This window comes from Heterodontus francisci, chromosome 6 (genome assembly GCF_036365525.1).
Source record: "Heterodontus francisci isolate sHetFra1 chromosome 6, sHetFra1.hap1, whole genome shotgun sequence".
Lineage (NCBI taxonomy): Eukaryota > Metazoa > Chordata > Chondrichthyes > Heterodontiformes > Heterodontidae > Heterodontus > Heterodontus francisci.
In genome coordinates, this window is record NC_090376.1 from 152,611,586 (window position 1) to 152,628,584 (window position 16,999).

Genomic DNA, 16,999 nt, shown 5'->3' on the forward strand with positions numbered 1-16,999 from the left:
GCAGATCGTTAACACTCGTTGCATAAAAAAGTTCTTCTTCAAATTCTTCCATTTCTCTTGCCTAAACCTTAAATTTGTGTCCCCAAGTGGTTCTACCATTAGCTAATGAGAACCGCTTTTCTTTGTCGACCTTATCTGAATCAATCAGAATCTTGTACACATCAATCAAATCTCCCCTCAATTTCCTTTGCTCCAAGGAGAACAATCCCAGCTTCTCTTGTAGCTAAAATCCCTCATCCCTGGAACCATTCTGGTAAATCTCCTCTGCACGCTCTCAATGACCATCACATCCTTTCTGAAGTGTGGTGACTAGAACCGGATGCAATACTCTGGTTGTAACCTAACCAGAGCTTTATAAAGGTTCAGCATAACTTCCCTACTTTTGTACTTAATACCTCTATTTATGAAGCCCAGGATCCCATATACTTTGCTAATTACTCTCTCAATATGTCCTGCCACCTTCAACGATCTATGCACATGAACCTCCAGGTCCCACTGTCCCTGCACACTCTTTAGAACTGTGCCATTAAGTCTATATTGCTTCTTCCTATCCCTTCTGCCAAAATGCATCACTTCACACTTGTCTGTATTAAATTCCATCTGCCACTTGTTTGCCCATTCTGCTAGCTTATTCCTGTCCTGTTGCAGTTGATTGGTATCATCCTTGCTGTTTGCCACACCTCCAAGTTTGGTATCATTCGCAAATTTTGAAATTTTACTGTGTTCCAATATCCAAGGCATTTATATATATCAAAAAAGCAGTTTCCTATCACTGACCCTTAGGGAACCATCACTGTCAACCATCCCCCAGTCTGAAAGACAACCATTTTCTGTCAAGCCAATTTTATTACCCAAGCTGACACTGTCCCTTCTATTCCATGAGTCTCAATTTTGTTAACCAGCATTTCATGCGATCCTGTGTCAAACACTTTCTTAAAATCCATGTAGACAACATCCATTGCATTCCCTTCATTAGCCTTCCATGTTACTTCATTAAAAAATTCAATTAGATTAGCCATCAGGATCGGCCTTTTACAAATCCGTGCTGGCTATCTTAATTAACTGATATTTTCCATGATTATTGTTTCTAAAACCGTACTCGCCACAGATGTTAAACTGATTGGCCTGTAGTTACTAGGAATATCCTTACACTGTTGCTTGAATAAGGGTGTCACATTTACCTCTCTCCAATCCTGTGGCATCCCTACCCATCCCATATCTAGGGATGATTGGAAGATTATGGAAAACCCTTCCGCTGTCTCCACTCCCACTTCCTTTACCACCCTAGGATGCAAGATTAGGTGACTTATCCACTCTAAGCATAGCCATCCTTTCCAGTACATCCTGCCTCTCAATTTTCATCCCATCCATTACTTCTACCATCTCCATCTATCTTCTATCTGTATTTTCTCAGCATCCTCTTTCTTCGTAAACACTGATATAAAGTACTCAATATGTATTCTAATCTTGCCTTGCACCTCTAAGCATAAATCACCCTCTTTATTCCTGATAGGGCCCACCCTGCCTCTTACTACCCATTTACTAATTGCATGCCTGTGGAAGATTTTTGGGTTCCCTTTTATCTTACCGGCAATTCTATTCTTATATTATCTCTTTGCCAGTCTTACTTTCCTCTTCACTTCCCCTCTCAACTTATTGTATTTAACCTGGTTCTCGCTTGAAGAATTCACCTGACATGCATCGTACACCCTCTTTTTTTTTGTTTCATCATATTATCCATCTCCCTTGTCATCAAGGGAGCCCTGGCTTTGGTTCCCCTACCTTTCACCCAGCCTGTACCTGTAATGCGTCCTGCTTAAAGATTGCCCATTGCTCCATTGCAGTTTTCCTGTCAGTCTTTGGTTCCATTTTACCCTGGCGAGATCCCTTCTCATCCCATTGAAGTTAGCCCTCTTCTAGTTTAGAAGTTCTACTTCAGATTATCCCTTGCTCTTCTCCATTGCTTGTTTAAACCTTTTTATATGATGGTCATTCTTACCCAAGTGATCTCCCACAGACACTTGGTCCACTTGGCCCACCTCATTCTCCAGCACCAGATCCAGCAATGCCTCTTTCCTAGTTGGACCAAGAACATGCTGGTTAAGGAAGCTCTCCTGAACACATTTCTGAAATTCTTCCCCCTCCTTTCCTTTTACTCTAACAATATCCCAATTGATACTTAGGTAGTTAAACTGTCCCAATTTCACCACTCTATAAGTCTTGTATTTCTTTGTCATTTCCCTGTAGATTTGCTCCTCCATCTCTCTGTCACTATTTGGAGACCTATAGAATACCTCCAGTAACACGATCATCCCCTTTTGCTTCTCAATTCTAACCAAATGGATTCCGTCTTTGCCTTCTCAAGGACATCATCTCTTTTCAACACTACAATGTCTTCTCAGTACTGCCACCCCACCTGCCTTTTTTCTTTCCCTGTCTTTTCTGAGCACTTTGTATCCTTGAATATTAAGCCCAGTCCGCACCATTTTTAAGCCTCGTTTCTGTTATTGCTGCTACATCATATCTTCACAGATATTTGGGCTTGTAGCTCACCAACATAATTCACCACACTTTTTTTGTATTCATTCATGGGATGTGGGCATCCCTGGCATTTATTGCCCTTCTCTAATTGCCCTTGAGAAGGTGGTGGTGAGCTGCCTCCTTGAACCGCTGCAGTCCATGTGAGGTAGGTACATCCACAGTGCTGTTAGGAAGGAAGTTCCAGGATTTTGACTCAGCAACAGTGAACGAACGGCGATATAGTTCCAAGTCAGGATGGTGTGTGACTTGGAGGTGAACTTGCAGATGGTGGTGTTCCCATGCGTTTGCTGCCCTTGTCCTTCTAGTTGGTAGAGGTCGTGGGTTTGGAAGGTGCTGTCGAAGGAGCCTTGGTGCATTGCTGCAGTGCATCTTGTAGATGGTACACACTGCTGCCACTGTGCGTCGGTGGTGGAGGGAGTGAATGTTTGTGGATGGGGTACCAATCAAGCGGGCTGCTTTGTCCTGGATAGTGTCGAGCTTCTTGAGTGTTGGTGCGTTTACGTACATGCATTCTAAACCTGTCCTTGTATTCCTTCTTAGTTTGCTCCTATCTAATATGGTATTACTTCTTTCTCTAGTACTGTCCAACACTGTCACATTATGCAACTTATTCCTTCTTTCTACTTCCATATGCTGATGCTCTTTCCCCTGCCAATTTAGTTTAAACCCTCCCCAACCCCACTAGTGAACCTCCCCACCATGACATTGATCTCAGTCCTGTTGAAGTGCACCCTGTCCTTTGTGAATAAGTACCTCCTGCCTCAGAACTGGTGCCAATGCCCCAAGAATCTGAAGCCCACCCTCCTGCACCATGTCTCAAGCCACATATTGATCCTCCCTATCTGTGTATTTCCAATGCATGGCACTGGTATTAATCCAGAGATTGCTACCTTTAAGATTCTACTTTTTAGCATCCTCCCTTACTCCTGAAAATCTGACCACAGGACCTCAATACCTGCCCTCTCTCTGTGGTTGGTACCGACGTGTACCATAACTTCTGGCTCACTCCCTTCCCCCTGCAGAATAAGAACATAAGAAATAGGAAAAGGAGAAGGCCAATCGGCTCCTTGAGCCTGCTCTGCCATTCTATAAGATCATGGCTGATCTGATTGTGGCCTTAACTCCACCTTCCTGCCTGTTCCCCATAATCCTTGACTCCTTGTCAATCAAATATTTGTCTAACTTAGCTTTGAATATATTCAATGACTGAGCCTCCTCTGCTCCCTGAGGAAGAGAATTCCAAATACTAACAACCCTCTAAATTAAGAAATTCCTCTTCGCCATCTTAAATGGGAGACTCCTTAAATTTAAAACTTTGACCCCTAGTTCTAGATTCCCGCATGAGGGCAAACATCCTTTCAGCATTTATCCTGCCAAGCCCTCTCAAAATCTTATACATTTCAATAAGATCACCTCTCAATCTTCTAAACTCCAATGAGTATCGGCCCAACCTGCTCAACCTTTCCTCATAAGACAAACCCCTCATTCCAGGAATCAGACTAGTGAACCTTCTCTGAACTGCTTCCATTGCAATTATGTCTCTCCTTAAATAAGGTAACCAAAACTGTACACAGTACTGTAGGTGTGGTCTCACCAATGCCCTGTACAGTTGTAGCAAGACTTCCCTACTTTTATACTCCATCCCCCTTGCAAAGGGCCAACATTTCATTTGCCTTCCTAACTGCATGCTGTAACTGCATGCTGACTTTTTGTGATTCATGTACTATGAACCCCAGGTCCCTCTGTACTGCAGCATTCTGCAGTCTCTCTCCATTTAAGTAATATTCTGCTTTTCTATTCTTCCTGCCAAAGTGAACAACCTCACATTTTCCCACATTATACTCCATCTGCCAAATTTTTGCCAACTCGCTTAACCTATCTATATCCTTTTGTAGACTCTTCTATCCTCCTCACAATTTGCTTTCTTACCTATCTTTGTATTGTCACCAAATTTGGCTACAATACAGTCGGTCATCCAAGTCATTAATATAGATGGGAATTAGTCGAGGCCCCAGCAGTGATCCCTGTGGCAGTCCACTAGTTACAGTTTGCCATCCTGAAAATGACCCATTTATCCTGACTCTCTGTTTCCTGTTAGTGAGCCAGTCCTCTGTCCATGCTAATATATCATCCCCAATGCCATGAGCTCTTATCTTGCCGCTTAACTTTTATGTGGCACCTTATTAAACGTCTTTTGCAAATCCAATTACAGAATATCTCCTGGTTCCCCTTTATCCACCCTGCTTGTTACATCCTCTAAGAACTCTAATAAATTTGTCCAACACAATTTCCCTTTCAGAAAACCATGTTTACTCTGCCTTATTGTATTTTGATTTTCTAGATGTCCTGTTACTACCTCTTTAATAAAAGGATTCCAGCATTTTCCCAAGGACAAACATTAGGCAAACTAGTCTCTAGTTTCCTGCTTTCTGTCTCCCTCCTTTCTTGAATAGAGGTGTGACATTTGTGGTTTTTCAATCTGCTGGGACCTTTCCAGAATCTAGGGACTTTTGGAAGATTACTACCAATGCATCCACCATCTCTGCAGCCACTTTGTTTAAGACTCTCAGATGCACGCCATCAGGTTCAGGGGACTTGTCAGCATTTAGTCCCATTAATATTCCCATTACTTTTTTCTAACGATTGAGATGGTTTTAAGTTCCTCCATTCCTTTTGCTTCTTGATTTTCTACTATTCTCAGAGTGCTTTATGTGTCTTCTACTTGAATGACAGATACAAAATACTTGTTCAAAGCCTCAGCCATTTCCTCATTGCCCATTATTAATTCCCCAGTCTCATCCTCTAAGGGGCCAATGCTCACTTTAGCTATTCTTTTCCTTTTTATATATTTGTAAAAGCTTTTACTGTATGTTCTTATATTTCTTGCTCTCCAATTTCTCCCTCTTGTTTTTTTGTACTTTCTCCGTGATGGCCTTTACCCTGGCACCAGGGAAGCAATACACCATGCAGGACCCGATGATGATTACAGAAATGACTGTCTGTCCCCCTAACTGTGGAGTCTCCATTGGTGCCATGGTCTGGACTGCAGTTCCCTCAAGGTGTCATCACTTCCAGGAGTTTCCAGTGTTGAGTACCGGTTTGAGAGTGGCACACACCCCAAAGATGCCTTCACTTTCTGTCTTCTCCTACTCTTCCAGAAAGCCACCCATCTGCTTTCCTGAACTCTTACTGCATGTGGGGTGATCACCTCCTGGAACATACAATCCAGGAAGCTCTTCTCCATCCTGATACTCCGCAGTGACTCCAGCTGCCCCTCAAGCTCGGAAATCCTGAGCTTAAGCTCAAGTGTGCATGTGTGTGTGTGTGTGTGGGTAAATAAAAGCTTGTAAGTGTATAAAAGAATAGGCTGCAGTGTTCTATCCTTCACTGCCTGGCTACGGCGAGTTCTAACAAGCAGGTCTGACAGATGTCTTTTGGCTGTGAATAGAACACGAAAAGAACAGAAGCATGGGCAGTCATTAGGTCCAGTAAAGACTGCAAAGTGAAACAGAAAGTCATGACGACAATCTTTGGCTAAGCTCAGAAGAATTGTACTGATTGCACTCATTGAGTCTAAATGTAACTGTTGCTTTTTGTATGTTAATTTGCTGTAAAATAAAACAGCTTAATGATTCATACCTGGCCTCATCTATCTTTGGCTGGAATTTTATGCCACCCCAGTGAACTGGATGGTGGCGGTGGTGGGAGGGGGGGTTGGGGTGGGGGATGGCGTAAAATGGAGCGGGAGGCTCCGAGAGGCCTTTCCGACCCGCTCCCGCTCCCGCCCCCACCCCACTTTATGTAGGGAAGGCGGGGGTGAGAAATGGTCGCTCACTCCAGGCCAATCAAGGCCCTTAAGTTGCCATTTAACGGCCACTTAAGGGCCTCCGCCCGCACCCACGGGGATTTTACCCATGGCAAGCTGGCATCCTGGCCACCTGGTGAAAGCTAGCGGCCACTCAGCTCCCCGGGGGTGGGCCCTGACAAACAGGTACAGGGTGCCCGATTGAGGGCTGCCCCCCGCTTCCCCAACCACCCACAGGACCCAAGAAGCCCCCCTTCCCCCCAAATGACCACTCTTGTCTCGCCAGAGCCTGACCAATTATCCCCAGCGAGGCAAAACTTACCTGCACTCCTGGCTGCATGTCCTCGTCTGGGCTGCGGTCCCAGCAGTGGCCACCACTCCCAGTGGCGCTGCTGGGACTAAGAGCTACCGGCCTGATGATTGGCCGGCAGCTCAGTGAGGCGGCATTTCCTCCCTCAAGCTCGTGGAAGTCCCGCCTCGGAACAATTAAAGCCTGGGGACTTGTAAAATGCGGGACAGATCCCCAGGCTAGGCGGAAGCGGGCTCACCACTGACTTTTACGTTGGTGGCTGGCTCCCGACGCCTGACGGAAAATCCAGCCCTAAGTTTCAGTCCACCCTCAAAGATTGAAGAAGCATAGTTGCAGAAGATATGAATATCCAGTTCAGGTGACAAAGGGTTACAACCTGGGTTACACTATTATATAGTTAAATATTGCACCCCAAATCATGAAACACTTAGATTACATATGGGAGGAAGTAACTAGCAACACTGTAGCCAAAATAATAATTAAGGTAAGATCCTAAACTGTAATTTGCTGCTACGTGTTGTAGCATTTCCATGGAAGGATGAGTTAAGTTGGCTAATGGAGTCTCTCATCTGTACTTTCTTTGTGAACATTATGCAGTATGCCATAACTGTCTGGAATGGTAATTTGAATAGAATCATATGGCACACAAGGAAGCTCTGCTGGCTTTTTGAAAGTGCTATCCATTTAGTTCTGCTCCCGTACTTCCCCATGGCCCTCCAAATTTTTCCTTTTCAGGTTTATATCCAATTACATTTTGAAAGTTACCATTGAATCTGCTTCCACCACCCTTTCAGACCGTGCATTCCAGACCAAATAACAATTCACTGCATAGAAATTAGTAAATTTGTGTCTTGGTTACTGATTGTCCTGCCAGTAAATAAGGAGAAACTTTATCAAAATCCTTCATAATTTTGAACACTTCTATTTGATTTTTTTTTGGTTAAATTGAAGTAATGAAACGAGGAATATGAGTTGGACACTTCCACACACGGCTTTTTTCTGAATCTCCTCTGGAATTTCTCGAATTTCCTCCTACTTTAATTCATAATGAACCTCTGTCGATGAGCATTGCAGTTAAAGGAGGACTGTTGCCTCACTTTAGAGGAATCTGTGACTGCAGTAAAAACTAGTCATTACAGTGATTGTGTCTCTCTCAAACAATGAGTACAGCTAATCCTTAACGACCTTTACAGATCCTGAAACATTCAGGTAGCACTGTCCTCAACAGAATGTTATTGCATGAACTTTGCAGTGGTTAATCAGTTAATAAGTAGTGCTATTCAAAAATACAATAGTGAACATGCTTTCCCCCTCTGTCTTGGGTAACATAATTATCTACTTCTTTTGTGTTCTGGATTTGATGCTTTACCACAAGAAATTTCAGACACCAAACACTTCTTTATTTTAATTAATTACACAGCAGCGATTTTTGTGAATAATGCTCAAGCATTTTGATTGACTATGAGCTGCTGCAACCTTGTGTTTTATTAAAAATAATTATAAACTGTGGTTTCAGCAATCACAAAGATAAGTTTAAATTTTGAGTGGGACCTACTGATTGTGATGCTTTAATTGACTATCAAATTCTAATTCCATTTCCGATCACTAGTATAGCTGTAATTTATTTTCACAGTACAACTTGCCATTGCAATTTATTTGCAATATGTGTAGTTGGACAGAACTAAATTCTATCTCTTAAAAAAATGTTAGAGTAGATTTTCTGCTACAGGTGTCGCTTATGCCTGGATGATTAGAGAGAGGTACACAGGTCATCCAAGTGAAATATGTTGTCTGTGGTCAGCTGATTATCATTTTTATGCTTAGGTTCATTTGTGGATTTGGATGTGTGATGAGTGGTGGGAGCTGAAAACTGCATGTGATATTTAAAAGGATGCAGATAATTAAAAGGAAATGTTAGAATAAGGGGACAAAAATTCCTAAGGGCTTTGGAAAGGCACAGAAGGCATTTCAACCCAACGGCAACTTTGGCAAAGCTGCATGGGGTTGGGGGATGGCGGGGAGTGTCCTGCAAAAATGAAGTGAAAAGAACCCAAGTTATAGACATGAGTCTGCAGGCAAGTGACAGTACAGCTGGCACTCACACTATGTTTGATGGCTACTGAAATAGAACAGGTCCTGCATGTCATGATTGCAAAGCAGATGGTCCTTCTTGCCTCTCCAGAACACCACCTCTATAAATCAGCATCATAGGAGTACAGGTATGCTTGAGACCACAGGGGGACAATACTGCCATTGGCTATACCAGCCCTGTGGTGCATGGGAGCTGCAAATGACCTAATGGCAGTAAGGATCGAGACCCAATGAAGACAGTTTCCTTGAAGGAAAAAGAGAGGGATCTGTCTTCCGAGTGTCCACAGTGGCAGCTTCCAAGGGAGTCAAGAGCTTGTGATTTCTGAGTCCTTCTCCATTCAGGTCTGCTCCCTTATGCTATGAATTATCATGTCATGTAAGTAGAGAAATATTGTTGTGAGGTCAATGCTATCAACCCTTAGTGTGATGTCCCTAATTTGTCCATTGAAAATCTATCATGCTGCAAGTCAGTTTCAAAATGTCAGATGCCCAGTTTTCCAACCTGTATCCATCAAGATACCACAGTTGAGTTTAAAAATTTGAAAGACGAAGGTGACAGGTTATGGGAGATAAGCTGGAACAAATCAGATATGGCAGTATGTGGGATATTCCCCATTTCTGGGTCTATGGAGAAATTGAATGGGAATGTATATGTGAATGAAGCCCTAAACCCATTCTTTTACAATGACTTTACAAGTGCAGGGCAAATCTTCCACCCTGGTTTGTAGAGGAGGGAATTTGCTTTGTAAATGACTGGAAGCTTTGTTTAGTAAAAGGTATCAAGGCAAAATATAAAAATGATAATTTGGATTCTTTTCAACTCGATTTAATTGGGAAGGATTAATATTTTTGTCATCACAACTGATGGAGATGGAGCGTGAGGTGATACCCAGGAATGCAGGTATAATAAATGGTTCTAATGGTGATCACATAGATTTCAACGATAAGAGCAAATGTTTTTACACTAAGGCAAAGAGCATTCAAAAGAAACTTCAAGAATTACAGGCATTTGCAGCTAGTAAAAATATTGGGCTGGATTTTACCAAACCCTCGGCGTCATGGATCATGTTGGGGAAGCCCGTAAGATGCTTGCCAGAGAGACCCGCCATGACCCACAACGCCAAGAAGGCCCCACCGGATATTAGCGGCAGTGGCGAGGCCTCTGATCAGGGTTGGGGGGTGGTAGAGTGGGGAAAATTCTTCCTATTGGTTGTGAGGATGGTGGGAAGAGTTTGAGGGTCAAAGATGCTGAAGTTCAGGGGAGAAAGTTCGGAATTTCCAAAAGTGTTTTTTTGGGGGGATAGGCCAATTTATGAATTGAGTTCTTAGTGGGCGGGGTGGTGGGAGAGGGGATTCAAGATTAAATTAAACTTTTATTAACATTATTTTCACACCGCGTTAGAAATATTTAAATCTCTCCTGAAGGGCTTGTGGCGATTGGGTACATGAAGAACTGTTTGGACAAATGAGAGAGGTTACAGGGAACCATAACGGTGCCGGACACCGTTGCTGGGGACACAGCGGCCTCCCGCTCTACTTCATCGGGGGCAGCCACTCCGCCCCCTCCATTTAAATGAGCTCCTGCACCTAATATCATGGCGTCTCGGCGGCAGCACATTGACTTTTTGCCATTACTGTAACAGAGTTGTAGATGGAAAATAGACAAAAACATCCACCTAACATAAATGTAAGAACAAAGAACAGTACAGCACAGGAACAGGCCATTCGGCCCTCCAATCCTGCGCCGATCTTGATGCCCATCTAAACTAAAACCTTCTGCACATCCAGGGCCCATATCCCTCTATTCCCATCCTATTCATGTATTTGTCAAGATGCCTCTTAAACATCTCTATTGTATCTGCTTCCACCACCTCCCCCGGCAGCAAGTTCCAGGCACTCACCACCCTCTGTGTAAAAAAACTTGCCTCGCACATCCTCACTAAACTTTGCCTCTCGCACCTTAAACCTATGTCCCCTAGTAACTGACTCTTCCACCCTGGGAAAAAGCTTCTGACTATCCACTCTGTCCATGCCGCTCATAACTTTGTAAACCTCTATCATGTCACCCCTCCACCTCCGTCATTCCAGTGAAAACAATCCGAGTTTATCCAACCTCTCCTCATAGATAATACCCTCCAGACCAGGCAACAGGACGGTAAACCTCTTCTGTACCCTAGCCAAAGCCTCCACATCCTTCTGGTAGTGTGGCGACCAGAATTGCACGCAATATTCCAAGTGTGGCCTAATTAAGGTTCTGTACAGCTGCAGCATGACTTGCCAATTTTAAACTCTACGCCCCGACCGATGAAGGCAAGCATGCCGTATGCCTTCTTGACTACCTTATCCACAATGATTAAGCTGTTAAGATAGGTAGAGGAATGGCATTAGTTCTAAGGCAAGTAAAATGTTTATCAAAGAGTGTATATTACAGATGGGGAGATAGCAAAAGCAATACAGGTGGAGGTTTGTAATGATAAACACAACAAAGTAATAATTGGGAACTGCTATTGACAGTCAGCTCATGGCGATTGGGTACATGAAGAACTGTTTGGAAAAACGAGAGAGGTTACAGGGAACCATAATGTGATATATATGTGGGGGATTTCAATTGTCCCAGAGGAGAAATGGATTGAGCAAGGACAAAAAAAAAGCAAGGCAAAAGAACAAACAATTTCATGGAAAAGTAACAGCTTCTTAACACTATGGGAGTAATTTTAACTTTGGACGGTGGAGTAGAATGGGCAATATTGAATCGGTCACCTATTCTACACTTCTTCCAATTTTCCGATCTACTGAGTAGGATGGAATGGAAAATCGAATGTGGTGTATAATGGGCCCACATGTGAAACAATATAAAATTGGATGTTATATTTTAGTTTAGTTTAGAGATACAGCACTGAAACAGGCCCTTCGGCCCACCGAGTCTGTGCCGACCATCAACCACCCATTTGTACTAATCCTACACTAATCCCATATTCCTACCACATCCTCACCTGTCCCTATATTCCCCTACCACCTACCTATACTAGGGGCAATTTATAATGGCCAATTTACCTATCAACCTGCAAGTCTTTGGCATGTGGGAGGAAACCGGAGCACCCGGAGGAAACCCACGCAGACACAGGGAGAACTTGCAAACTCCACACATGCAGTACCCAGAATTGAACCCGGGTCGCTGGAGCTGTGAGGCTGCAGTGCTAACCACTGCGCCACTGTGCCGCCCTTTTATTTATTTATTACTCCAGGAACACTGATTTGTAACCTGGAAATGTGTGAACACTTGGATTCCAGTAATCAGTGTTTAGAAATAAAGGCAAAGGCCAAAAGTAACAATATAACATAATAATAAGAGCAAGTGAGAATTGAGTGGTAAATTGACGATAGCCTGGATTCAGAAAAGCTGTGCTCTTGATCCAGCCTTTACTTAACAGACGTGCGCATCAGAGAATTAGGCACGGAGGCCAGCATACTTGATTCATGGTGTTGCTGATTACGTTACAGCCAATGAAGTACTTTTGAAGTGTAGGCACTGTAGGAAACCCAGCAGCCAATTTGCACACTGCAAGCTCCCACAAACAGCAATGTGATAATGGCCAGATAATCTGTTTTTGCGATGTTGATAGATGGATAAGTAGTGACACTGGGAATAACTCCCCTGCTCTTCTTTGAAATAGTGTCATGGCCCTCAGTATAACATTTCATCTGAAAGACAGCACCTTCAACAGTGCAGCACTCCCTCAGTACTGCACTGGAATGTCAATGGCACCTTGCTCACTATTGAAATGCATTGAGCGGCTTGAATTAGCTGCACTTGCACGGTAGATATGGACTAAGGTTAGAGCTGGTTTAAAGTGACACAAGGAGCCTATTTTGGAACCATTTAACAGATTTAATTAAACCTGAATTAGCTGTCAGACATTCTTTTAATAATGTGCTAAGTACTAATCACTGCCAATGATTCTCTCTGCCACTGAAAATTAACTACAAGTGTGGGATCTCTTTCATTCATTCGTCGTTGGATATTTTAAAAATGCAATATTTAATTTTTTCCATCTTTTCCTTTCTGTCTTTTTTTTCTCTCCATCTTACTCCAATCTTTCTTATCCTCTTGGTATTTCTCTTTCTGTACCTGATTTGACATTGTATTTGCCCACTTTAATTTACACTTCCTTCTCAGTCTTTGTGCTGTTAATTTCACAATTCTTCAATCTGATTGGTTAAGGAAATATGCAGTTGCTTGCCCTGTGCACACAGGTCCCAGATGCCCTGTTTCCCTAGCCACGACGTTATCAGCTTGTACTTTCTTCAACTTGCCATGAAAAATATCATCACGATTAAATGAGGCAAGAGCAAGTGTAATTAATGGTGGGTGCCCTTTGTTGTTCAGCTACAGCAAATTATGGGCCATTGTGCCTGTCTAGGATTTCTGCCAATCTTATGCCAAAATTATGGTGTCTGATCAGGTGAACCCCCAGAGTAAATTACCAGCAATTAGTTTTAAAGAAGTACGACAAAACAGGAGTCAAGTGGGTACCTCAGTGGCCGCAGCTCGGGGTAGGCGGTAACGTAGTGGTATTATCACTGGACTAGTAACCCAGAGACCCAGGGTATTTCTCTGGGGACATGGGTTCGAATCCCACCACAGCAGAAGGTGGAATTTGAATTTAATTAAGAAATCTGGAATTAAAAAGTGAGTTTAAATGATGGCCATTAAACCATTGTCGATTGTTGTAAAAACCCATCTGGTTCACTAATGTCCTTTAGGGAAGGAAATCTGCTGTCCTTACCTGGACTGGCCTGCATGTGACTCCAGACCCACAGCAATGTGGTTGACTCTTACATGCCCTCTGAAATGGCCTAGCAAGCCACTCAGTTGTATCTAACAACTACAAAGTCTATAAAAACGAATGAAACCAGACGGACCACCTGGCATCGACCGAGGCACCGGAAATGACAACAGCAAACCCAGCCCTGTCGACCCTGCAAAGTCCTCCTTACTAACATCTGGGGGCTTGTGTCAAAGTTGGCAGAGCTGTCCCACAGACTAGTCAAGCAACAGCCTGACACAGTCATACTCACAGAATCATACCTTACAGACAATGTCCCAGACACTGCCATCACCATCCCTGGGTATGTCCTGTCCCACCGGCAGGACAGACCCACCAGAGGTGGTGGCACAGTGGTATACAGTAGGGAGGGAGTTGCCCTGGGAGTCCTCAACATCGACTCCGGACCCCATGAAGTCTCATGGCATCAGGTCAAACATGGGCAAGGTAACCTCCAACTGATTACCACCTACCACCCTCCCTCAGCTGATGACTCAGTACTCCTCCATGTTGAACACCACTTGGAGGAAGTACTGAGGGTGGCAAGGGCACAAAATGTACTCTGGGTGGGGGACTTCAATGTCCATCACCAAGAGTGGCTCGGGAGCACCACTACTGACCGAGCTGGCCGAGTCCTAAAGGACATAGCTGCTAGACTGGATCTGCGGCAGGTGGTGGGGGAACCAACACGAGGGAAAAACATACTTCACCTCGTCCCCACCAATCTGCCTGCCACAGATGCTTCTATCCATGACAGCATTGGTAGGAGTGACCACCACACAGTCCTTGTGGAGACCAAGTCCCGCCTTCACATTGAGGATACCGTCCATCGTGTTGTGTGGCACTATCACCATGCTAAATGGGGTAGATTTCGAACAGATCTAGCAATGCAAAACTGGGCATCCATGAGGCGCTGTGGGCCATCAGCAGCAGCAGAATTGTACTCATCCACAATCTGTAACCTCATGGCCCGGCATATCCCCTACTCTACCATTACCATCAAGCCAGGAGACCAACCCTGGTTCAATGAAGAGTGCAGGAGGGCATGCCAGGAGCAGCACCAGGCATACCTCAAAATGAGGTGTCAACCTGGTGAAGCTACAACCCAGGACTACTTGCATGCCAAACTGCGTAAGTAGCCTGCGATAGACAGAGCTAAGCGATCCCATAATCAACGGATCAGATCTCAGCTCTGCAGTCCTGCCACATCCAGCCGTGAATGGTGGTGGACAATTAAACAACTAACTGGAGGAGGTGGCTCCACAAATATCCCCATCCTCCATAATGGGGGAGCCCAGCGCATCAGTGCAAAAGATAAGGCTGAAGCATTTGCAACAATCTTCAGCCAGAAGTGCCGGGTTGATGATCCATCTCGGCCTCCTCCTGAAGTCCCCAGCATCACAGATGCCAGACGTCAGCCAATTCGATTCACTCCACGTAACATCAAGAAACGACTGAAGGCACTGGATACTGCAAAAGCTATGGGCCCTGACAATATTCCGGCAATAGCACTGAAGACCTGTGCTCCAGAACCTGCCGCGCCCCCTAGCCAAGCTGTTCCAGTACAGCTACAACACTGGCATCTACCCTGCAATGTGGAAAATTGCCCAGGTATGTCCTGTACACAAAAAGCAGGACAAGTCCAACCCGGCCAATTACCGCCCCATCAGCCTACTGTCAATCATCAGTAAAGTGTCATCAACAGTGCCATCAAGCGGCACTTGCTTAGCAATAACCTGCTCAGTGACGCTCAGTTTGGATTCTGCCAGGGCCACTCAGCTCCTGACCTCATCACAGCCTTGGTTCAAACATGGACAGAAGAGCTGAACTCAAGAGGTGAGGTGAGAGTGACTGCCCTTGACATCAAGGCAGCATTTGACCGAGTATGGCATCAAGGAGCCCTAGCAAAACTGAGGTCAATGGGAATCAGGGGGAAAACTCTCTGCTGGCTGGAGTCATACCTAGCACAAAGGAAGATGGTTGTGGTTGTTGGAGGTCAATCATCTAAGCTCCAGGACATCACTGCAGGAGTTCCTCAGGGTAGTGTCCTCGGCCCAAACATCTTCAGCTGCTTCATCAATGACCGTCCTTCAAGCATAAGGTCAGAAATGGGGTTGTTCGCTGACGATTGTGCAATGTTCTGCACCATTCGTGACTCCTCAGATACTGAAGCAGTCCGTGTAAAAATGCAGCAAGACCTGGACGATATCCAGGCTTGGGCTGATAAGTGGCAAGTAACATTCGCGCCACACAAGTGCCAGGCAATGACCAGCTCCAACAAGAGAGAATCTAACCATCTCCCCTTGACATTCAACGGCATTACCATCGCTGAATCCCCCATTATCAACATCCTAGGGGATACCATTAACCAGAAACTGAACTGGAGTAGCCATATAAATACCGTGGCTACAAGAGCAGGTCAGAGGCTAGGAATCCTGAGGCGAGTAACTCACCTCCTGACTCCCCAAAGCCTGTCCACCATCTACAAGGCACAAGTCAGACGTGTGATGGAATACTCTCCACTTGCCTGGATGGGTGCAGCTCCAACAACACTCAAGAAGCTCGACACCATCCAGGACAAAGCGGCCCGCTTGTTCGGCACCCCATCTACAAACATTCACTCGCTCCATCACCGACGCACAGTAGCAGCAGTGCGTACCATCTACAAGATGCACTGCAGCAATGCACCAAGGGTCATTAGACAGCACCTTCCAAACCTGCGACCTCTACCAACTAGAAGGACAAGGGCAGCAAATACATGGGAACACCATCACCTGCAAGTTCCCTTCCAAGACACACACCATCTTGACTTGGAACTATATCGCCGTTCCTTCACTGTCGCTGAGTCAAAATCTTGGAACTCCCTTCCTAACAGCACTGTGGGTATACCTACTCCAAATGGACTGCAGCAGTTCAAGAAGGCAGCTCACCACCACCTTCTCAAGGGCAATTAGGAATGGGCAATAAATGCTGGCCTAGCCAGCGACACCCACATCCCATGAATGAATAAAATAAAAAGCAGTGGGCCTCAAAATTCTTACCTGAGCGAGTCAGGAGTGATGTACGCACCTTACCTGAGCGAGTCAGGAGTGATGTACACACCTGACCTGAGCGAGTCAGGAGTGATGTACACACCTGACCTGAGCGAGTCAGGAGTGAGGTACACACCTGACCTGAGTGTCATAGAATTATAGTATCATAGAATGATTATATCATAGAAAGATGCCATTTGGTAGCCCTGAAATCTTTTTCTCCTCACGTAATTATCAATTCTCTTTTGAAGGCCTTAACTGAATCTACCTCCACCACACTCTCAGGCAGTGCATTCCAGATCCTAACAGCTCGCTGCGTAAAAAAGTTTTTCCTCATGTCGCTATTGCTTCTTTTGCCAATCTTAAATCGGTGTCCTCTAGCTCCGCATCCTTC

At 44.6% G+C, this 16,999-nt stretch overlaps 1 protein-coding gene across 3 annotated transcripts in view; it reads left to right on the forward strand.

Annotated features, from left to right (window-relative positions):
- The window catches only part of LOC137371553 (glypican-6-like), a 1,268,051-nt gene that overhangs the window by 1,121,370 nt on the left and 129,682 nt on the right, over positions 1-16,999 (forward strand). The window lies entirely within an intron of this gene.